Source organism: Gossypium hirsutum, chromosome A09 (assembly GCF_007990345.1).
Source record: "Gossypium hirsutum isolate 1008001.06 chromosome A09, Gossypium_hirsutum_v2.1, whole genome shotgun sequence".
NCBI lineage: Eukaryota > Viridiplantae > Streptophyta > Magnoliopsida > Malvales > Malvaceae > Gossypium > Gossypium hirsutum.
Window position 1 is genome coordinate 8,608,794 of NC_053432.1, and position 24,756 is coordinate 8,633,549.

The 24,756-nt window shown below is 31.2% G+C and overlaps 1 pseudogene; it reads left to right on the forward strand.

Moving 5' to 3' along the window:
* The first annotated feature begins 1,980 nt into the window (after nucleotides 1-1,980).
* LOC107889908 (26S proteasome non-ATPase regulatory subunit 13 homolog B-like) lies at nucleotides 1,981-24,434 on the forward strand (annotated as a pseudogene).
* Nucleotides 24,435-24,756: the final 322 nt, after the last annotated feature.

Below are 24,756 nucleotides of genomic sequence, written 5' to 3' on the forward strand. Positions count from 1 at the left end.
ACATACCAAAGCTGAATTCCCCTTGATTAGAGTACCCATTCGGCACAACTCTTCCACCATCTCAACATCTCAACTTTTCCTCCTCAAATATCTCCCCAAATCACTCAAACCGATCCCGCAACAACTCAACCACTTAGTTTGAATTTCATTCCAACTTTTTCTAACTCTATTCAAACACCTCAGAGTTTCAGCCAACCTAGAACTCTCCCACCACGCTTGCAGCAAAATAAACACTCCCATGAATCAGCAGGACTTGAACCTCAGACCTCATGCAACACTCTACACAACACTTACCATTACACTAACAGGCTTTTTATGTCATGCTTTATCCATATTTATTTAAGAAGCCTACTGATTAGAGACACGTTTTAATCAATTAAAAACCAAAATTTTGCAAAAGCCCAGGCTTGAACTCAAGACTTCCCAGACTCCTCCCAAGACACTTAACCACTGAAGCAGACATACATTTGTGTCACTTTCTTGCACAACTAAATATTTATGTGCAGTCTCCTAATTGTAACCACTCAAGATTTAAAAGTTTTAGACCCAAAATTTTGGGCGTTACAATAATTTGATAGATTTATGTCGTCTTGTTTCTAGGATTGCATGCAACTCCACTCAGTTATGCTAGATCTACTCTCAAATAGGGACTTTTGCTTCACTGAAATAAGCACATTAAACATGAATTAATATCCCAAAAATATTAAAACATGAAATAAGCATACATAATCAAGAACAAGAATCAAGTATTTATCACGTAAAAAAAACTTAAATAATGAGATTCATCAAAGGTTTCATCTCCCCTAGGTATCTAGGGGATTAGTTCATAATCTCGAACGAAAACCTCTCAAAGTCAAAAAAACCACAAGACATAAAGAAATTCAATAAAACTTCTAAAGAAGTTAAAAGGAGATCTTCAATCTTGAAGGAGATCCGCTTTTGAGTTGGCCCTGATGGTGTTCTTTGAGTCTTTTCTTTGATCTTCCCTGTGTCCTCTCTTAGGTATTCCTCTAATTGGTATATATAGACTTTAGAATGCTTAGAAAGCCTAAAAATTGGGTTTTTCAGCATATCTGGGAGCCAGGTTGCGAAATCAACATGGGATGGCACATGGGCATGTGGCCAACCCATGTGGAAATACACAGCCCATGTGGATCCTGAAAATAGCTCTTTTTGTCTGATTTTGGCTTGTTTTTCACTCCTTTTGATCACCTATGCTCATCTAAGTATAGAAACATGAATTTAAAGGATTAGGAGCATCAACTTCACTAATTTACATAATAAATCATCCAAAAACGTATCACGAATGAGATTAAAAATATGTTACTTTTATGGCTTGCCACTCACCTATTGAATGGTTGTGATTGACAGGATTATAGTTTATTGACTATTACTGAGTGATTTATATGTTTATGCGTTAATTTTACTGTTTTAACTGTTGAACTTACTAAGCTCTAGTATAGCTTACTCGTGTCTTTTCATCAATTTCTTTGTAGATTACGTTTTATTAAATCAGGCAACCGGATCAACTTGAAGAATCAAACTATCCAGATACCTTTTGGTAGTTTTTGAATGTTTACTTTTGGGTCATATGGCATGTAATAAGTGTGTTATGTGTTCGATTTGGATAATGACTTCATATGATGCAACTTTGGTTAGTATAAAGTTGGATGAACTTGTTTGTATATGTATCTTTGGCTTTAGGTATGTAAATGTCCATGTAAAGTTGTTTTGGTATTTGGTGTGAATTTTATGAAGGTATTTGAAATATGGTAAGTTTGATACATGTTTTATGTATGGACATGTGAACTTGAATGCAAATTGGTTAGGCAATAAGGGCACATTGGTTAGGCACTTAAGATGTTGGTTTTGGTATGTTTCAAGTCTATTTGAATATTATTTTGATGTATAGAAATGATTGATTTTGGGTTAGCTTGGTACCTAAGATTGGGTTAAAAAGATGTCTTGTTTTGAAATCTTTTTAAGGTGCACACTATAACACCCATAACCGCTTCTATTATCGGAATAGGGTTACAAAGTACCACTATACATTTCAGAACATTTAGTAACAATAACATCAGTTAAGGAGGATAATTAACAACAATTAAAAAAAATTTGGATCGAAGAAAACATACACTTTTGGACCCTATATCGGGCCTACGATGCCTTAAAATTAGTTTGGGAATGATCAGGGACCAATTTGAAACTAATCAAAAAATTCAAGGAAAATTTGTAAAATTTTAAAACAGGGGTCACACGGCCGTATGGTGCAAGGGCATGACCATGTAGCCAACCGTGTGATAGGCTATGTACCTTTCGACACAATTTCACATGGCCATATCGTAAGCCGTGTGCTTGACTGTGTTTAATTCGATGTTGAATCATAGGGTCGTGTGTTAGCCCGTGTGACATCTACACCTATACTATTTTGATACACGTTCAAGGCACAGACTAGTGTAAGTTGCCCATGCGCATCACACGGCTATGAGATAGCCCATGTCTCAGGTCGTGTGTGCCTAAAAATAACCAATTTCAAGTTCAAATTTCACCCATTTGCTTATGTACCTAAACATATTCAAATACACAAGTTTATAATTCAAAAACCGTTTTCAATAACACTCAAACATATCAAACAAATCAATCTATGTACCTAACCAATGTGCCATCATTGACACTACTTTCAGTAAAATCAGTAGGTATGGCTCTATAGAGCATTCTTTTTAGTAAATTCAGTAGGTATGGCGTGATAGATCATACTTTCAGTAGAATCTGTAGGTATGGTTCAATAACGCATACATTTCAGTAAATTTAGTAGGTATGGCTCAATAGCGCATACATTTCAGTATATTCAGTAGGTATTGCTCAACAGCACATACATTTCAATAGATTCAGTAGGTATGGCTCAATAACGTATAAGTTTCAGTAGCTAACACTCATTTGAGCATCATTCAGTATATTGGTGGATGTCGTTCGCTGAACTTCATTTGGTATATAATATAACATTCAATAATAGTATATTAACAAATAAAGTAAGAATTATTATAAGCATAAATAAATGCACGAACATACAGGATTGATTTGCAGTAATGGCTCATAGTATTTCAACCAGTGATCAATGTCATTTCAATTCATTATTTTCATTCCCAACTACACACATCAATATAATCCAATATTATACAATTAAGTTCCTAAAATACATATATAAATGTACTAAAATTAAACCAAACGTACTTACCAGACTAAATTACAACAATGACAAAGGTACAAGGACTATTCGGTAATTTATTTCCTCAATTTTCTACTCATTCTTGATCTAAAATAATAATTCCATTCAATTCACTAATTCTAACAGAAAAGTTAATTCATTTTATGCAATTTAGTCCTTTTTGACATTTTTACAAAATTACCCACAATATTTCACTTTTATGCAATTTAGTCTTTAAGCTCAAACTTGCGATTTAACAAATATTAAATAAAACCAAGTTTAGCCAAACTATATAAGGCCTCTCCACAGACCATAATTTCTGTTATTTCACAAGCCCTTATAATTTTATCACTTTAACCATTTTGTCCTTAAACATTAAAATTACCAAAAATTACTTTACAAAATAGTTCTACCTAGCAACCAAGCTCAATAATCTTTCATAAAATTTCAAGAATACACTAAACTCATTAATGCCATAATCCAAAACATTTGAAAATTTTACAAATTAGTTCACGGATTAACTAGATTAAGCTAATACGAGCTCAAAAACATAAAAATTACTAAAAATGAGCAAGATTTACTTACCAAACCCAAGAACCCTAGCTTAGCCTTAGCTTTTCTCTCCTTTCTATGGTGTTTTTGGTTTTCAATTGAAAGAACAAAGAAGATGAAGCCTTTTTCTTTTTATTTGTTAACTTTTATTTTATTTACTTAATTATCCATTTACTAAATTAACCTTTATTATAACCTATAAAACTACTAATTCACGTCCATACATATACATAATATATATGGTTTAATTACCATCTAGGTCCATTGATTTACCTTTTTAACTAAAAAATTCATCTTTTTCATATTTATAATTTAGTCTTTTTACTTAATTAACCATCCAAACGTTAAAATTTTCTAATCAAATTTTAATACGACACTAATGATCTCGGAAATATTAAATAATTAATATTTACAACCTAACACATCAGAGTTGTGGCCTCAAAATCACCATTTCCGATCATATAAGAAACAAATTAATTAATAAATCCTTATTTAATTAGAATTTAATTGAAATTTATCACAATCTAGAAAATTTCACATCATTTCTATTATTAAACCATTTAAAGAGGGTCCAATTACACAATTGATCTTTCAATTATATTAAATTCCAACTAAATAAACTTAATTTCAATTTAACATTAAACTAATTAGGACTAAGAGAGCAAATAGCTTAAAAGTTAGTGGATTAATCATATCCACCACCGCTTGGACTTTTTGACCATGGTTTAATTACCATTTTGGTCCCTTTACTATTTTAAATCTATAACAATTAACTTTTACTTCATTTACAAATTAATCCATTTACCGTAATTAAGCAATAAATCATCAAAATTATCAGACCAAACTGCAATTCACATATAATACGACTCTGTAAATATTTTTGCCTTAAAATACGAAAATGGGGTCCTAATGCCTCGTTTTCAATAACCATTTGACTTTTGAACCAAACCATTTATACAAACTTTTAATTCAATTGGTTAAATTCATCAGATCAAAATTCAATATAAAAATTATTATTGAATCGTATAATTCAAATACTAATTATATGAACTTAATCGTTGGATTTGTGGTCCCGAAACCACTATTTTTGACCACTAAAATACGGGATATTACACACATGGCCTTGGACATGGGCTGTCATAGGCACACAGTCGTGTACCACACACGACTGTTGGGAAATGTGCCTATATTATAGTAAACATATAACTATTTTCTATTTATTTGAACGATGAATAAATAAATAAAGTTAATTTCACATTTCACTATTATGTCTTTTGTATTTTGCATGCATAACGAAATTATGACAAGCAAATATTAGCTGATTGATTATCTAAACTTCAAACTGAAGATAAGTGGCATTGTAAAGAACGTTGCGAGAAAGACAACTTACTTCGGTAGATAATCTAAATGAGTCCGTAATCCCGTAAAAGAATCAAAGTGAACATTTGATTCAAATACTGAGAAGGATTATTATGTCGTCTACAATTCCAATTGGGGAGATGTCTAGTCATGGTTATTTGAGCAGTTGACTCCACAGTAGACATAAATGTATTCATTGGTAGAATGATACATTAGACTAGATCCAAAATGAATTAATTTTGAATCTGTTTGTGAGTTAATTCACTTGTTTGTGAGTTAATTCACTTGTGACATTCATGGTGTGATTTACCCAAATCCTGAGTTAGTCACTAACCATGCGTATGCAACTCATGTGCTTTGATATAAGTAGAAGCTTATGCTCTAAGGATGATCGAGCCCATAGTCAGTATGTTGGGTACATGACTTGTGTATGGCATGGTTTTCCTAGCAATAATGGAATCCATACTTCAATTAAAAAGTTAATGATATTCTCTCATTGGCATTGTGTGGATTGATAAATATGAAATGTGGCCACAGGTTGCTTGTTCTCGAATGAGCAATTTATCACAGTCATTTGTTGACAGTGATCATATTAATCATTAAGAAGACATAATGGTGACAAAGAGATAAAATAAGATTGTATTGAGTGAATAAATTTAACTCAAACGAATTAAGGATATCATATGAGGGTAACATACACATAACGAAGTCATTAGACAAAACAATTAGATGACTTGTTTTCATAAAGAGTATACAATAAGGAGTTTTCAATCATGGTACTTCTTGTGGACTGACTCCATGATTAAGTAATTGCAAATTATCGGAACGATGCTTCTGAACATAATTGCAATCACTAGAGCCTAATTGTATATGTCTAGCTGGTCCCTCTGCTAGCTCAACCAAAGCTCGATCTGACTGCATTTGAATCAGGAGAAAATTCTATGACTTTTGGGAATAATTTAATTGCGTCGATTTATTCGATGTGAAATTAAATTAGGTGGTCATGAGAATTGTTCAACTAGAGAATTTTATTAAAGAATTTTCTTAAAAAAATAATTTAGAAAAATTAATTTTGATCAAGTAAAATTAAATTAATCCAATCAATTAAAATTAATATGATATTTTTGGAAGTTAATTTTCAAGTTAGATAGTTGGCCCAATGGATAATTGAACTTGAAAATTGGACCTGAGATCGTAAATTGGACCCAAGAGCCCAAAACTGAGACTAAGACCCAAGAACTGGTTGAACGAAGCCCGAAATGTGAAACCAGATTGACGGTCCAATTGGTGGCTACACTGGACTGGTAGGTCGTCATTGACCTGGGTCGAACCAGTTTGGGGTGTCGTAAGGGTGTCACACTTGCATCACCGGACATGACAATGTCGGTGGCAGTGGCGGCGGTGTCCTAGTGGCCGGTGACGGTTGGTCGTCGGTGGTTGAGCAGTGAAAGAGTTATACTCCTATTGGATTTCTACCAGAGAATTTGATTTCAGATTAATTATTCCAAAAATAATATTATTTTATTAGTTTAATATTAAATTTAATTTAATATTTATCTTAATAGTATTTTATTAATTTAATATTAAAGTGATTAAGTTTAATCATAGTTGAACTCTCTAAATCTCCCTATATAAAAAGAGCATTGTGTCATTATTTACACACATTTGCATTCGAGAGAAAGTTGTAGAAAGAAAATTCTCTGAAGATTTATTCCATAAAATTTTTAGAGATATTTTTATAATTTACAATTTGAATCAAAAGTTTAGAGAAATTACAAAATTACTCCATAATTTTTGTAAAAAAATTTCTGATTCGAAGCGAGCCCACACTCGATAGACGTGAGCTTGAGGATAGCAAAGAAGACTACTCGGTCATCGCGCTTATCCTAGATTAATCGAAAAGGTACAATTTTGATTAAGTGTTTATTACTTTACATATCACAACTAATACCTTATTTTGGAAAATTTTTTAAAACTCCAATTTTTTCCTAAATTTATTTTCCATTTCGTTTTCAAACCCGTTTTTTTCCAAAAACGGCCTCCTCACACGGCCGTGTATTTTCTTAAATTTTGGTGCAAGCTTAACTCACACGGTCAAAGAGAGTTACAGAGCTTGGCAACATAGCTGTATGACCTCATTTCGAATACCCACATGGTCTGGGACACTGCCTAGCGACATGACCGGGTGACCCTATTTCAAGTTATGCACGGTTTGGCCAGACGACCATGTCCCTAAGCCATACGGCTTTGGCTTTGTCATACGGCCGTGTGACCTCTGTTTTTAAAATTTTTAGATTTTTTAAAAACTTTCTATTTTTGTTTTAAATTAGTTCTTAATTGTTCTCAAACTATTTTTAGGGCCCCATAAACTCGTTTTGAGGTCCATAATAGTGATTATGCTATAAATAGAATGGGGATTCAAATGTTATTATTTAAATTAATAAATGATTGATTTAATGATGTAAATTGTTTTAATAATTTCCATAATACTATATACCCTTAATCCGTAAGAAATTATGGGATTAAAATGATGAAATGTATTTGATTCGTGCAAGGAAAATGTGTTTGAGTGACCGACAAAGAGAAAAAAAAAGCAAAGAGTAAGGGGTTTTTCTTTTGAGTGAGGGATGAACCTTGAGATCAAAGGAAAATATGTTTGGCATCGTTGCTCTTATAAATATAGTTTATATGTTATTATTATCTGTCATAATAAATGCATACTATGGGATTCATTTTTTTTTTGTTTTTGGGTTAATCGCATTGGGGTCTTGAATTATGGGTCAAATTATAATTTAGTCTTCAAATTTTAGAATGTTCTAATTAAGTCTTGAAGTATTAGTATTATATCAATCAGGTCCTTTTATCAGCTTAGTCATTAATTTGGGTGTTAAATATTAGTTCAAATTTGATGTGGAGTGCGTATTTAAAATATGGATCAAATTGCAAACAACTGTGTAGTTATTATATGGAAAAGTTAAGGTATGAGATGTCAAAAAATAGTTCTCTTATTGTCCATACAATACATATATATGTATTTACAATTTGATTTATGTCTTTTAAATATGGTTCACTTTAGGTCCCAATCAACATTTAACAACTAAATTGAGGACTGGGCTGACAAAAGGACTTGAATGACATAATATTAATATTTTAAAGACTTGTTAAAATGTTTTAAAGTTTAAGGACCAACATATAATACACAATGGTTTTGGGACATTTGGTGAAAATTAACCTTTTCTAAAATAAAATAAACTCTACAAAAGTCTAAAACTTTGAAATCAAATGGAAATTTATATATAATCCGTATAAGCAGAAACTATTTGATTTTGGGGGTTATTTCATAAGAAATCCTCACATTATGACCCATATTTTGATTTTTCTTTCAAACTTAAATATATTCTAATTAAATCCTCAAAGTATCAATATTGTGTTGATCAAGTTTTTTTTTTTTAGTGTACCCATGACATGGACCACATTTAACACATGAATTAAATTGTAAACACATATATTTATTGCATGGACGATTTGCATGTGACGTGTTAAAAAAACATAATGTCATTAAATTTATTATTATTTTTAAAATAATGCCAATCTAAACTTTCAATGAGATAAGTTTACACATGTTCAAAATTCGATTTACGCATTTAAATATGTTTCAAGTCAAATCTTAACGAGCATGGTAATTGGTAATGCTCCAGCTTACGAAATGACCTAATTAATACGATAATGATACTTTAAGGACTTAACTAAAATATTTTAAAATTTGAATACCAATTTAAAATTTGTGTCATAATCTGGGGATATTGTAAAGTTAAGCCTTTAAAATTAATCTAGAAGATGAATTTGAAAGGTGACTGGTATTATTTTTCAATAATATTTAAAAAGTAATATCGTACTCACTACGTTATATTATATTTGGCGTGGAATATACCATTTATGCCACCTTCGCCTGTAAATATTCTTTAATAAAATAAAAAAAATAAAAAAAATATTATATATATTTTAAAAATCATTATTAATGTATCAAAACAAATTATAATATAAGATTCTTTATTGAATTAATGCATGAATCAAGTGCCATTTATTCTATTATAAAATATTTGTCACATGATCGGTAAACGATTTCTAAATCCTCTATTATTATTATTATTATTATTATTATTATTATTAGTTGGTTAAGGAAATTATAGTTCAAATAAAAATAAATTATTAATATTCGAATCTTAAATAAATTGAATTCTATTATTAATAGAAAAATTAGTATTTGGATGAACAAAATTCCAATTTTATTAAATTTTGTTTTTTTATATAAATATGGAAAATTTATCAAACTTAAATCAAGTTCTAATTTTAAAGAATAAACAAATAAATAATTTTCAAAGATGGAAAAAATGATTTCGTGTAATGTTAAAAAAGTTCACATTTTTGCCAATTCTTTTGTTATCTTTAATAAATTCCGTGCATGTCATTAATGTGACAAGTTTTCACGTTTACTTGTATTTTATTTTAGTATATATATATTATGTCAAATTAATTTTGAGATATTCAATTTATCAAATTTAAAATTATTATTATAATCAGATTTGTTAATCACAATATTCTGTCTGTTATGAATATTTTATTAAGTGGATGTCCATTAATATTAAAATAAGTTTTGATGTACTTTAAATTCTAATAGTAATTAGAAGTATATATTTACTTGATTTATACTTCTTATGCCTATAAATAGACTTTAGAGAAGTATTGTAAATATTCTCATTGATCAATAAAATACGCTATTTCTTTGCTCTCCCATTCTTTTTGTTCTTTACTTTTTATCTTTTTATTTTATAACACGTTAGGAGTACGATTCTCTTTTATTTTATAATATAGTCACTCCAAATCTACTACTCAAGTTGTTGTCGATTGCATTTTAGAGCTATTGCAATTTCAGTCTTTGATTGAGACCTGCGCACTAGGGGTACTCATTATCCATAGAAATTTATATAATCCTTATGTGGGTGATGATAATGATGTTAAAGATCTTAAGGTATATTTATTATGATTTATTTATTATATCATGTTTATTATAATTGGAGATTAGTCATGACAACATAAATAAATATATAGATTTTGATTTGAAATCCATGCATGTTTGCGATAATGATTATAAAATGAAGAATCTACTGGGATGTTTATAAGTTCGTCCTAGTAAATCTATTGCATTCCCCAAAATGAACGCAAGTATAAAAGAAAATAAAAACCAATATTATTTTAATATTTGGTAGTACAAAATTAGTCAAAAGCTCTAGAAGAGTTAATATAATAATATATTGTGATGGTTAATCCATTGGTTTTAAAATATATTAATAATGGATCTCATATTGAGATTGTGAATGAGGAAAATATTATATTTCATATAAATCAAAAGAGGATCAAATTATTGATTACTCTTATTATTAAATTGAATTGATTATGACTATCTTTATGATCTTCTTTTCTCATCATTCACATTAAGGGGTTGAAAGAAAAATATTTAACTGAGAAAGATCTACTTATGAGCAATAGATCATGATAATTCTATCTAAAGCTCGTTATAGTTGGATGCACCTAAAATTGTAATTTTTTTTTAAACTGTGAGTATAACTCTACAGTATTTAGAATAAGTTCTCAATTAAAATTACGTGGAAAAATACTACTGATGAGAACTTGTAAGAGAGAAAACTTATGTATGAAAAGTTATGGTTATGTACCTATTGTACACCTGGAAAATAAGATCCACTCTTAAAGTTTGCTATTAATATATATATTTTTTGGATATTTAAAGAATTTGACATATTCCCTGAAGCAAATATTGCATATAATTGTTTAGAAATTATATTTATTTTGTTGACTTAATGACATCATAGAATTTACATTGATTTAGATATTTTCAGTAGTAAATGTCACAATAATACTTATATGTGGATACAAAGTAAAAGGAATGACAGTAAAAGTATCAATTTGACACAATTTATATTGACATTATTAGTACAATTGAAATGCATGTTAAAGTAAACTAGAAGTTTACTGATACAAATGCATTTACTACTTGGCATGACCAGTTAGACCATCCTGGATCATATGATGCGAAAATTAATTGAGAATTTATATAGACATTTATTAAAAAAATCAGAAGATTCTTTAAATTAAAGAATTCTCATTCGTTTCTTGTTCTCAATGAAAATTGATTCTTAGAAACTCACTAGCTAAAGTTGAGATTTAATGTCTTGCATTTCTGAAATGAATATGGGTCCATTCATCCACCATGTGGATGATTTTGATATTTTATGATTCCTGTTAGATGCATCTACAAAATAATCACATATGTGTTATCAAATTGTAACTTGTCGTTTGTAAGATTGTTTGTTTAAATAATTAATTTCAAATCATGCAATTAAGAGAATTCATCTTACTAATACTGATGAGTTTATATCACAGTCTTTTGTTGATTGAGTTTGAAAAACTTTTGTAAAAGTTTGTTATTTATTCGCATAATGGTTTAGATAAATTATTGATTGAACGCCTCTGATTAATATCTAAATCATTACTTATGAGAACTAAACTTCCTATTTCAACATGAGATTATGTTTATTTACATGTTGTATGCATCAAGCCAATAAGTTATAAATACTCCCCATTACAATTGGTTTTTAGTCAAGAGCTAAATATTTCTCATCTTTGAATTTTGGTATATGTGTATATGTTCCAATTGCTCCACCACAACGCATAAAGATGAGTGAATCCTCAAACAAAGTTGAGAATATATATTAATTACAAGTCTCCTTGTATTATTATATGTTTTAAATGTATTGGAGATTCAATTTTGACATGATTTGTGATTACTATTTTGATTCTATAGTTTTTCTAACATTAGGGGGAGAGAAATAATAGCTTATAATGAGTTGGGGAGGGGAGGAGTAATTTGAACCAGAAGTTCAACAATGATAACTCATTACAAGTTCCAAATATGAAAATTCTGATAAAAGAAAATAATGAATCTAGATGGTCATATAGTGAAGGCGGATGCTCCAGAAGAGACCCAAGGCATAACTAATAAGTAAAACTCCAGAATACATTTAGGTACCTAAAACTGAAGATTAAAATAGTAAAAATAAGAGATCTCGATAAGTTATGTTAATTCGAGAAAATGTGAAGTCGATAACAAAAGTGGTCGAAAATGGTTTTGCATGCAATATTATTGTTGAAATAATGAAATAAAAAAACAATCTTGAATAAATTGGTAACACCTCTGACAAGCATTGGTTCAAAACAATATGCCAAATTATGGCTTCAAACACAAACATATATTTATATACTCAAACCAACCTTATACTTATAACCTCATTTACAATCCATTTACAAAATAAGTATTAACTAAGACACCCTAGGTACATGCCATCATAAAAGGTAAACATCACCACATTTGATGTTGGGATCGTTGTTTGATGCTGAGTCGGCGATCAAAAGAGAAGTACCTAACCTGCACATGGAAAGCAAAACCGTACGCTGAGTAAAACTCAATGATATTTCTATAATCTGAACATTTAAAGACATAAAGGTACATGAATGCTCAATTTGAATTGTATAATCATATTACTATCTAACAAGCAATTGTAATTTATCACCATCTTAATTTCATGCATAATACCACATTATCTCATGATTTGCTCAACTTCACAAATATTCTTCCATTAGTTGGTTTAACATATAACTCAATTAATATCACTTGCTATAAAAATAGCTTTTCATAGATCATTCAACATTTCATTTTAACAATGCCATAAACCAACTATATTCAATCCATGAGTACATTACTCATATATCTCATTTATGATCACAACATTTTCACCTTTCATATATCAATCCACTTTTTCATTTCGAATTCACATATTTTGCCATTTCAATATTGATCATAGAATATTATTATTTAATTACCCCTATTAACATGACTCGGACTTGGATGGATACACAGATCCAACCAACACACCAGTTTGATACACAGTGCCTTATCGGATTAATCCAAAGTAATAATTGTACCCAGCGCTATATAAATTAACACTCAGTGTCTCATCAGTTAAACTGAAGCAAATTGGGTGCCTGATTGAGTCGAAGTCGAAGAAATCCCTAAACTCTTCCTATACTATGGCATGCCATCTATATCCGACTCAGCCCGATACAGTTAATAGGGTTTCATTTCATTTTTCAAATACAACCAATATCCAATTCTCATATTTGCACATTATCACATTTACACATATATTCAGTTCAATTCTAATAATCAATTTATTCATAATGCATATACCAATTCAATCCATTTCAATCAACTATAATTTCAACTCGCTATCAAAGTGTCAAAATACTCACCTCAACCACTTACCATATGCATTAAATCGAAATACAATAATTAACAACTAGATTCGAATTTATAGAAATACAAATCGTGGATTCTAAACTATTCGACGTCAATTTTATCCCTCCCATTTTAAGTCAAGGATTCTGGTACGACGTTAGCTATGGAATTAAAACAACATCAATACAACACAATTCAATTTCACATGTAATATTTCCATTTTTACTTAATATTTGTTTAAATCCCAATTTAGCCCCTAAATCAGGACTAATTTTTATTCTTCACCATTAACTCTAAATTTTCATACTCACTTCACTTTAAACTAAATTTAACTCCCTATTTTCAATTATACCCTTAAATTTAAAATTTGTTCTACAATTTAATCCTTTTTCATTTCTAACTTAAAAATCTATCAATTAAATCACTAATACTAAAACTATTCAACAACAACAATATCTAAAATCTTATTCAATGTTAAAATTTCGACATGGGTCGGATAGTTCTAAACACCAAGATTCCAAAAATATAAAAATTACAAGAAAAGAGACTAAATCGACTAACCAATTTTGAATTTGAACCTAAAAGTCCTTAAGTTTGCCGCATATCATTCCATTTATTTTATTTTATTACTTTCTAATATCATTATTATTATATTATAAACATATATACATACAGTAAATATTTAAGTTATTAAATATTATAACATGTATATAATATATATTCCTAATGCCGTCCACCACAGCAACAAGGTAAATGTATATTTATCATTTTAGTTCCTCTATTAATTTTAATCTATAAGTATATTTTTAATACTTATGCAATTTAATCCTTACACTTAAACAACTTATAAATGCAAATTCACTTAACCAAAGTCAAATTAATTACACAGCTAACTTCGTAAATATTTTTAATAAATATTTACGAGTCCGATTTACGGGAACGGAGTCCCAGGAATGCACTTCCCGACACCCTTGACTATAGGGTCTTTACTAAATATGTTGAGAAATATAGATATGAAATAGATTGTTCAAAATAGAAAGACACACCTCAAATACAATTAAATTTGTGGAGTTTTTGGACGAGTAGTCCAAATACCTAAAGGTATAAAGCCAGAGAGGGTACAAATGAAGTAGTTTTGCAAAAGTGGAATAAAAATATGAAATTTTTCACTAAGCAATGACATTGATTATGAAAAGATATAATATTCTTTTGTGGTGGATACAATAACTTTTAGATATATTATTAAGCTGACAATTCATAAAAGATTTAACATGTGTCTAATGGTTGTTGTTACAACCTTTTATGAATCACTATATATTAAAGTTTATATTAAAATTCTTGAAGGATTTAGAATGCTAGAAGCATATTAAAATTCTCAAGAAACTGTTCATTTATATGAATTGAACTAATTTGAACATATGTGGTAAATTTGACATAGTGAATAGTAGTTCAATGAGAATTATAAAATGATCCAAAATACTTATTTGTTTTTTTTTTGTAGAAGAATCATGATTAAAGTTTTCTATGATTATTGTTGAAACTCTTGAAGAGATCAAAATATATTTCCCCAAATTTTTCCCTCACTCATAACTTTCAAAAGAATGATAATATAAATGCTTTGCAAATACATTCAAATAGTCATTTGAAAAACTAGTATTCAAGATTGAATACGTAGAATACGAGAAAGTATGTGATATTTTCATGAGGTGCATTGTACTCTTTTTCCCTTAACCGATATTTTGTCTCATTGGATTTTCCTGGTAAGGTTTTTTAATGAGATAGCATATTATGCGTATTATAGATATGTATACTCTTTTTCCTTCATTAGGAACTTTTTTCATAGGGTTTTTATCTTAGTAAGATTTTAATGAGACACATTATCTACCAATGGGCATCTAAAAATAAATAATTATATTTATCCAATATAAAAATAAATTGATGTATTTATTTCTTTAAATGTGTATGATTAAATCAAAATTAAAATTTCAAATATACATTTGAACCATAACTAGAGTTTCATATGTATAATTGCACCAAATCAAAGTTCATGTATACAATTACATATTAAATTAAAATTCAAGTAGAATTTTAAAATTTATATATATATATAAAAGAAGTTAAGCAGCCCTTGTGGTAATTGGATTTAAAAAAATTTAAGCAATCTTACTGACGATGATGATGTTCAGACAGCCTTACATATAAATGGTATTTTTATTTAAAAGTTTGGTATAACATAATAAATAATAGTTGTATTGCGTGAGATTATTCTTCTAGGTTGTCCAAATCATATAAATTCATACAATGCTATTTATAGTAGTTTTATTATGAATCTATAATAAAATTTAAAATTTTAAGATTAAAAAACTATAATATATTATTAGAAGTTTTAGAAATCACGTATTTAGAACACAAACATATATCTAAAAATAACATACAATAAATAATGAAACTTATGATTTGAAACTAATTAAGAATAACAAATAAAATATGTACGATATTACAATGAATTAAATTAAATTAAATTGTGAGTAAAATAAAATTTAAACACATAACTACATCAGATTAAGAATACTAAATGTGTCATCAATCTTGAGTTAGTGTCGAGTTAACTTATGACACTAACTCAATCAACAAAATTATTAATATATACAATTGATGAAAGTAATAAATTGTGCATATTGTTAAAATATGACTCCTATTTTCAGTCAAATTTGAAAAATAGTCTTTCAGTTAAACTCTGTTTACTTGTTTCAATCAAACACTGATTAGTTTAGATTATTTTATTATTATTTGATTTATGAATTTAGCCTATAAATAGGCTCTTTTACAACCTTAGAATATACACCCATTAGAGATTAGAACTCATAACACATTTAGAGAATTTTGTGTTTACGTTTTGTGGGTTCTTTGTTTTTCGAGTTTTCGGGTTTTCGGGGTTTAGTTTTTATCTCCATCTTTTGTACTCTTCGTTCTTTTGCCATTATAGTAAAATTATCTTTACCCGTTGTTTTTTATCCTCTTTGGAGGGGTTTTACTTGTTCACTACTTAATCGGGTTAAAATCCTAACAATTGGTATCAGAGCTAGTTCAATTTTTATAGATCAGCCCGTTCAGAGATGGCAACAACAAGGTTTGAAATTGAGAAGTTTGATGGTGAGACAAATTTCAATCTGTGGCAAGTTCGGATGATGGCAATTCTAGTTCAATCAGGCTTGAAAAAGGTTGTTATCGGGAAAAAGCCTGAGAATCTAAATAAAACAGAATGGGAAGAGCTTGATGAAAAGGCTTTATCTGCAATCCAGTTGTGCCTCACGAATACGGTATTGCAGGAGGTATTGATGGAGAAGACCTCATCTGCCTTGTGGAAAAGGTTAGAAACTCTTTATGCGACTAAGTCTCTGGCTAACCGTTTAGTGTTGAAACAACGTCTATTTACATTTCGCATGAACGAAGGTGAGCTTCTTAGAGATCACATCAGTCAATTCATTACTCTTTTAAATGATTTAAAGAATGTTGAGGTTCATATTGACGATGAAGATCAGGCTATGCTATTACTATGCTCTTTACCCCCTTCATACAAGTCTTTCAGGGAGACCCTGATTTATGGCAGAGAGAAACTCTCGTTCGAAGATGTGAAGGGTCATTTGTTGAGTAGAGACAAACTCGACAATGAGCTTCATTTGGATAGCAAGACAGATAGGCAAGCTTCCATTTTGGTAGCATCAAAGAAACGATATAAAAGGTGTCGCTATTGTAAAAAGTTAGGTCACGTCAAAGCAGATTGTTATAAACTACGAAATAAAAAAGCTGCTGAGAGTAATGAGGAAGATGTAGCTGGTGCTAATTTGGCCGATGAAAATGGGGATGATTTCTTGTTAGTCTCAACAAGTGATAACACCAAGCTCACGTCCGAGTGGATCCTAGATTCAGGATGTCCTTTCCACATTTGTCCCAATAGAGAATGGTTCTCCACATACAATTTTCAAGGTGGAGTTGTGCGCATGGGAAACGGTTCATCTAGTAAGGTAATTGGTATTGGTACTGTTAAAATTAAGATGCACGATGGGACGATTAGGACACTCTCAGATGTCACGCATGTACCTGATTTACGAAAGAATCTCATCTCCTTAAGTATTTTAGACTTGAAAGGATGCAAAATCAACATAGAGTCGAGCGGCATTAAAGTATCTCGTGGAGCTCTCGTTTTGTTAAAAGGTAAAAGAACCGGCAGTCTTTATATTCTGGAAGGTTATACAGTGACCGGTGAAATCGGACGTCCCTCGTCCGTTACGGAGTTGAAGTAATTTGTTTGGAGCGGAGGCAACTTGGTCATAGAGGGAAAAAGGTATGACTATTTCGTTGAAGAGAGGTTCTCTTTTGGATGCAGGTTTTGAAAAGTTAGGGCACTGTGTTCGTGCAAAACAGACCCGGGTTAGTTTTGATTTGGCAGTGTACAAGTCGAAGGCTAGAAGTCTTCTAGTTTCTAAGCACAAATTTGACTCAGTTAATTCCCTGCATAGTTCAAGATAGGCTCGTGGCGGGCTTTGGCAAAGATGGCGTTGTGGAAATATGAGTCAAGGTGGAGATTTGTTAAAATATGACTCCTACTTTCAGTCAAATTTGAAAAATAGTCTTTCAGTTAAACTCTGTTTACTTGTTTCAATCAAACACTGATTATTTTAGATTATTTTATTATTATTTGATTTATGAATTTAGCCTATAAATAGGCTCTTTTACAACCTTAGAATATACACCCATTAGAGATTAGAACTCATAACACATTTAGAGAATTTTGTGTTTACGTTTTGTGGGTTCTTTGTTTTTCGGGTTTTAGGGTTTAGTTTTTATCTCCATCTTTTTTACTCTTCGTTCTTTTGCCATTATAGTAAAATTATCTTTGCCCGTGGTTTTTTATCCTCTTTGGAGGGGTTTTACTTGTTCACTACTTAATCGGGTCAAAATCCTAACACATATTAAACATAATATTAAAATATTATAAATGTTATTAAATATTATGAAAATAATATTAAAATATTATAAAAATTTAGAAAGGATTGAAAAGTTATTAAAAATTAAAAAAATATAAAATATATATATAGAAATTTATATAAAATATTGAATTTATGAAACTTATAACAATTATAATAAAAATTAATATTTTTTTAAAATAAAAATTTATTCAACAATATTAAAAAGCTATAAAGAATATAAAAAATTAGGAAATTTTGTTATTATGCATACCTGGAGTCGTTGGTTTTGGTAATAAGGAAATGGGAAAATTTTAAGGCTCCGTTTGTTTGGTTGTAAAATATTTTCCGGAAAATGTTTTTAGCCTTTTCCAGAGTTTGTTCGGCTGGAAATATTTTCCTAAAGTAAAATCAATTACAAAAAGGGGAAAAGAAGCCCCTTAATTTTGGAAAATGTCTTACCCTTTGTAATTCGGTAAGACATTTTCAGGAAAATTAGAAGCCAACACCGATCTTCTCTTTCCCTTCCCCTTCCCCTTCTCCCATCCTTGACAATTGATCTTCTGCTTGCCGTCAACCAACACCGATTCTCAACACCCGACACCGGCGTTCGTCAAACCTTTTCTTTCTTCGGCTTTTCCTCCAATAGGTTTGTTACAATCCCATCAATCCAACACACTACCTTTTCTCTTCTTCTTCTTCTTCTCACTTGCTCTTTTAATCGATGTTGATTACTTAAGTCTTCTGTTAGATCCATTTTCTCTTTTCTTTAACGATCTATTCTATTTTTGCAACTAGTTGTATCTTGAATTATGATCTGTTAGAATTAATTTCATATTGAATCTCTTTTTGTTGTTCAAATTCTATTGCAAATATTGGGAAAAAAAAGAGGTACTTCTTCTATTTTTTATGTAGTTTTAAATTAGTCTAGTTAAATAGCTTTGGATCAAGTAAATGAGTGATCTTATTAAAAGAAAATGGATTTTGATCATCAACAGCTCAAAAGTATGGAAATCGAATTTGATAATGAAGGCTAGATTTTTCAGTTAGGGTTTGTTAAGAACAAGTGTTTTTGTTTTAATGCTTTGGTTTTGAATCTTTAGATTTTGAATGGATATTGCTTTGTTGTGGTAACTGGAATTTGTTATCAAGGCTATGGAAATGAATGGGTTCACTTTAAATTTTAATATATATGGAGTTATGATTCGGCTGTTTAAAGTAAAGGAAAAGTAGAGAGAACTTGCTGAAAATGCAAATGAGGGAGCTGTTACCAAAAAGCAAAGTCCATGAGAGTTGCGTTTGTACAAAGGTTGCTTCACATATTTAATGGATTGATTTGTTTTAATTTCTTTAGTTCTATGATAAAGATCCATTATTTTTTATGATTTGGTGCTTTTGGTGTGTCATTGCTAATTTTCTTTAGCTTTACTAATCTATTCAACTGTATGTTGTTCTAGCACTGAATCGATTGGCTTCATTTCATTTAATTTTATTTGAACTCTTTCGATATAGGATTTGGCATTTGATTTGTCCCTTTCTGCTCTTTTGGGAGATAACATCTACAACTTTGGAGAACTCCTTGCTCATCCAATTGTAAGCACATATTTATAAGTTTCTTAAAATTCATTATATATTGCAGCTAGTCCAATTATTATGGAGATGATCGATGCAGTCTTGATTAAGAAAATGTGCTTTTAATTGCACAAAGATAAGGTTCATAGGCCTCGTTTATGATACTTATGTTAATGTATGTGGAGGTTTAATGACTGAAAAATGCTTGCTATTAAGAGCCTCTTTTCGTTTTGCATTTCTTTTCATGCTATTGCAATTACATGAATACATTCTTATTTTTCATTGTGTTGGATTGATTTAAAAGGGAGTTTGTGTGTTGTAGTTATTTTTTCTTTTTCTTTTTTTCCCCTCTGAATTTCTTTGCTTTGATGTTTTTATTTTGTTATGTTTGAGATGATGACTGTTGGCATCATTTACAGATAAAGAGTCTTCTGGGGACCAAGGTAGAGTGGCTTTATTATATCCTCCAATCCTTCAAGTCTGGGAATTTGGTTCGCTATGAAGAATTGTGTCGCGCGCACAATGCTATACTGAGTGCTCAACCAGCCTTGGTTGAGAATGAGAAGAAGCTCTTGGAAAAAAATAATATTCTATGCTTAGTGGAGATTATCTTCAGGTGTGTATTGTTTTAGTGTACCCCAAGGGATCAGGTCAAAGTTACTGATAATTGTATGTGGTTAAAAACTAAAGTACAATATGTTTCAATGCAGCCACCCATCTGATGTAACACCCCTTACCCGTACCTGAGACTGGGACAAGGTACAAGGCGTTACCAAACACATACTCAGATTTTTCAGAAGATACGAATTATAAAATTTCGTTCTAATTTAAAATCGATCAAACAACATCATAGTGTCTCGATTATGGACCTACGAGGCCCAAAACATACATTAAAAGCGACCCGGGGCCAAACCGAGAACTATAGTTATGCCTCACTCGCTCGTGTGGAGGCAAAGCACACGCTCGAGTGCTTAGGGACACACCCGTGTGTCCCACCCGTGTTGAATTATTTGGATTTATTTTCCATTTCGAACCTACAGGGGTTTTCACACGGCTAAGCACACGCCTGTGTCCCTAGCCTGAGTCCCTCACACGGCCTAGACACACCCGTGTCGTTGCCCGTGTCCAAAAACCCAGACATTTTGTTTATGATGTCATCATTCTTTTTGAGGCATACGTCCAAGGCACAAGCCTGTGTGCTAGGCCGTGTCTTCCACACGGTTGAGACACACGGCCGTGTCTCTACCCCTGTGTTTACTACCATGCAAATTGACCTAAATTTTTAGGTGCAGGGGACACACGGCCAGACAACACGCCTATGAGGCTGCCCGTGTGTCACACATGGCCTAAACACGTGCCAGTGTGTCTACCCGTGTAGACCTTTTTGGGGCTATTTACCAAGCCTTTGGTCACCCTCTATCATCCATACACACTTAAAGACCTCAAGGGTATTTAACATGGCCTAATCATACTCTTAAACAACCTTAGCATAACCCAATTTCATGTCAACCTCATCTCATTGGTTTAGTACATGCTAAATAATCCATTTCGTATTAGGGTTTAGCATATCACATTTTACTTTTTACACTTAGGCCATATTATAACCATATAGCATTATATGCTATGTCCACTTTCAAATTATTAGGTTCCTTTTCAATTATCCAGTCATGGTAAAGCTCATCATCATATCTCATGAAACATTTAAACATAGGCATGCATCATTGGTAGGTTTACTACCTACATCAATATGAGCCATATCTCATGGCCATATACAAAAGAATAAGTATACCATTTAGGCCCTTACATTGGCTAGCCAAATGACGCATATAACAAGATAACTAAAAGTCTTATACATGCCATTAAACAAAATGAAAGTATTTATACACCAAAATAGAACAAGTCGATAGTGTGTTGATTCTCCGACTGTCTTCCAATCTTCACGAGTCCACGAGCTCTGTAAGACAGGGAAATGAAAAGGGGGTAAGCATTTATATGCTTAGTAAGTCTGGATAATTGGAAAGTAAACTTACCGGTTAATTAGCATACAACCATATTTAGGCAATAATTCCATCAAGCATGAAATAGTTTCCCTATCACATGCACTCAATTATCAAGATAGTTTCATAACAATACATCATGTCATTAATCTTAGATGAGCTCATCAACTCAATATTTCCATCTCTATTTCTCATGTTAATCCCGTTGAATTTATCGAAAATCTCAATGGATAGGCCGAATTACCATCAAGTCACACAAGTGATCATTTCAAGTACGCACTCCCATGAACCATATATCTTACGGCAGGATTACCAGTCCAGGCTAAATCCCCCGTAATAATAACCCATAGAGCAATGTTGGGATTACCAGTCCTGGCTAAATCCTCTTAATGACAATTCCTCTCATAAACTAGGATCTAAATTGCCAGTCCAGGCTAAATTCAGTCCTCAATCGGATTACCCATCCGGGCTAAATCCTTAATGCATCTATATTCTTCAGGAGGCTCGATCACTCAAGGAACATCTATCTGGGCTAGATCCTTTCTATTTTGAGATCATCGGATTACCCGTCTGGGCTAATTCCTTTTCTGCAACACATGCAGTATCTCCTGTCACGTAAGCCATAATTTATCCATCAGATTTCCCTTTCTATTTCAACCAGGACATTTATCGTCTTTCATTTACACTAGCACATTTCATAGATTATCATGCAATGAATATCTAAATTTTCATATATTCAAGAACATACATATTTAAGTATATTAAGAGTTTACTTCGGGTTATACGAACTTACTTGGTAATTGCTTCGGTTTTGTATTTCAGTTATTCCGAAACCTTTCGTTTTCCAGGGTCGACCTCTGGAATTGGTTACTCGGGGTCTATATCAATAAAATTTGACTATTAATACATCACATTTTTCATTTTAGGATTTAAAACTCACCCCCGGCAAAATGACCAATTTGCCCCTAACCTTTCACACTTTTGCAATTTAGTCCTAAGGCTTGTATAATGAAATGCATGAAATTTCTAAGTTACCCAAGCCTAGCAGGATATTTTTCTTGCCTATAGCAGCCCACATTTTCTTTCATTTCACATTTTTCTATCCATTTTCACAACTTTTACAAAATGGTCCCTTAAGCCATTTCCATGAAAAACTACTTAGTAAAAGTTGTTTACCATCCTTTAAACTCTCATATTCCTCCATAAATCATCAAAATACAAACATCTCATGCATGGGTAAATTTTTTAACATGAACCCTAGCTTGAAATATGGGTAGAAATAGAGAGAACATGTTACGAGGATCTAAAAATACGAAGATCGTCAAAAACGGGGCTAGGGAGCACTTACAATCGAGCTTGAAAATGTTGAAAACCCTAGCTATGGAGACCCTTAGAAGTTCGGCAGCATGGATAAGAAAATGAGCTTATTTTAGCTTGATTTTTCCCTTTTTATTTAGTTTATTACCAAATGACCAAAATGCCTTCCTTACTAAACTTCCAAAATTTTCCATGCATGCCCATTTTTGTCCAAAAACATAGAAATTGGGAAAATTACTCTTTAATGACCTCTAATTAAAAATCCATAGCAATTTCATACTAATTGCTTCTATAATTCAAGTTTTTCAATTTTTTCAATTTGGTCCCTAATTTCCAATTAGATACCTTACACATAGAATTTCTTCATGAAACTTTAACACATGCTTATTTTCATATCCTATACCTCATAATGATCATAATTTAATTATTTTAACATCAGATTGGTGGTCCCGAAACCACTATTCTGACTAAGCCCTAATTCGGAATGTTACATCTGATGATCGAACTATTCCTTTAAAAGTTATTGCTGAGAGAACGAAATTGTGTCAATTGAGAATGTTGAGTATCTTCTCATGAAGATCCTGTTCGTAAGTTAAAATATTCATAATATTGTTGTTATCTTTATTTTTACACGTATTTATTTTCCTTTATCTTCAGTTTTTTCATGACACCTTAATAGGGAGTGCAAACTATAAGGGGGCATGAATAAATTTTGGATATAAGCCAAGGAAAATACAAATTATTATGAATAGTGAACATTTGTGGAAGTCTAAGTCTCAATTTTTCATATGATGATGCACCATTGTATACATTTGACCCGAGGCCTGCATGTAGCAACTAGCTATACTTCAGAGGGTTCAAAATTCTAAAGATAACTTGTATAACCTTTTTGCGAATAATGACTGCAGGTTCGTCTGATTGAGGGCAAAATTGATCAAGTTGAGGGAACAATTCATGTCTCTTGGGTGCAGCCAAGAGTTTTGGGGATTCCACAAATCAAATCCTTGCGTAACCAGTTGGATAATGGGATGGGCAAAGTACATAACGCTTGGTTAACAATTGAGGCTGAAACACCTGATCTTGTTGCATCATGAATGTTTTCCTTCAGTTCCTTTTTGCCATTGTAACAATTCCCTTATTTGAAAAGGGCAAGAAAAAGGGAAAGTGAAATGATGAGCAATGAGGATAGAGATAAACGTTAGTCATTTGCGGGTAGAGCCATCTTTGTATGATTCCTTTAGTAGGTATTGCTTGATCCTTAAATCTTTGTTTTGAAAGGAGTGGCTCATGTACTAGACTTTTCACTTTTTGGCATTTTTTGGATCTACAATGGCACTGGAATGCCTGAGGATACGGTTAAAATTGCAAACATCATCCTTATCTTTCATTTTGTATTGGGATTTTTCATTAGATACA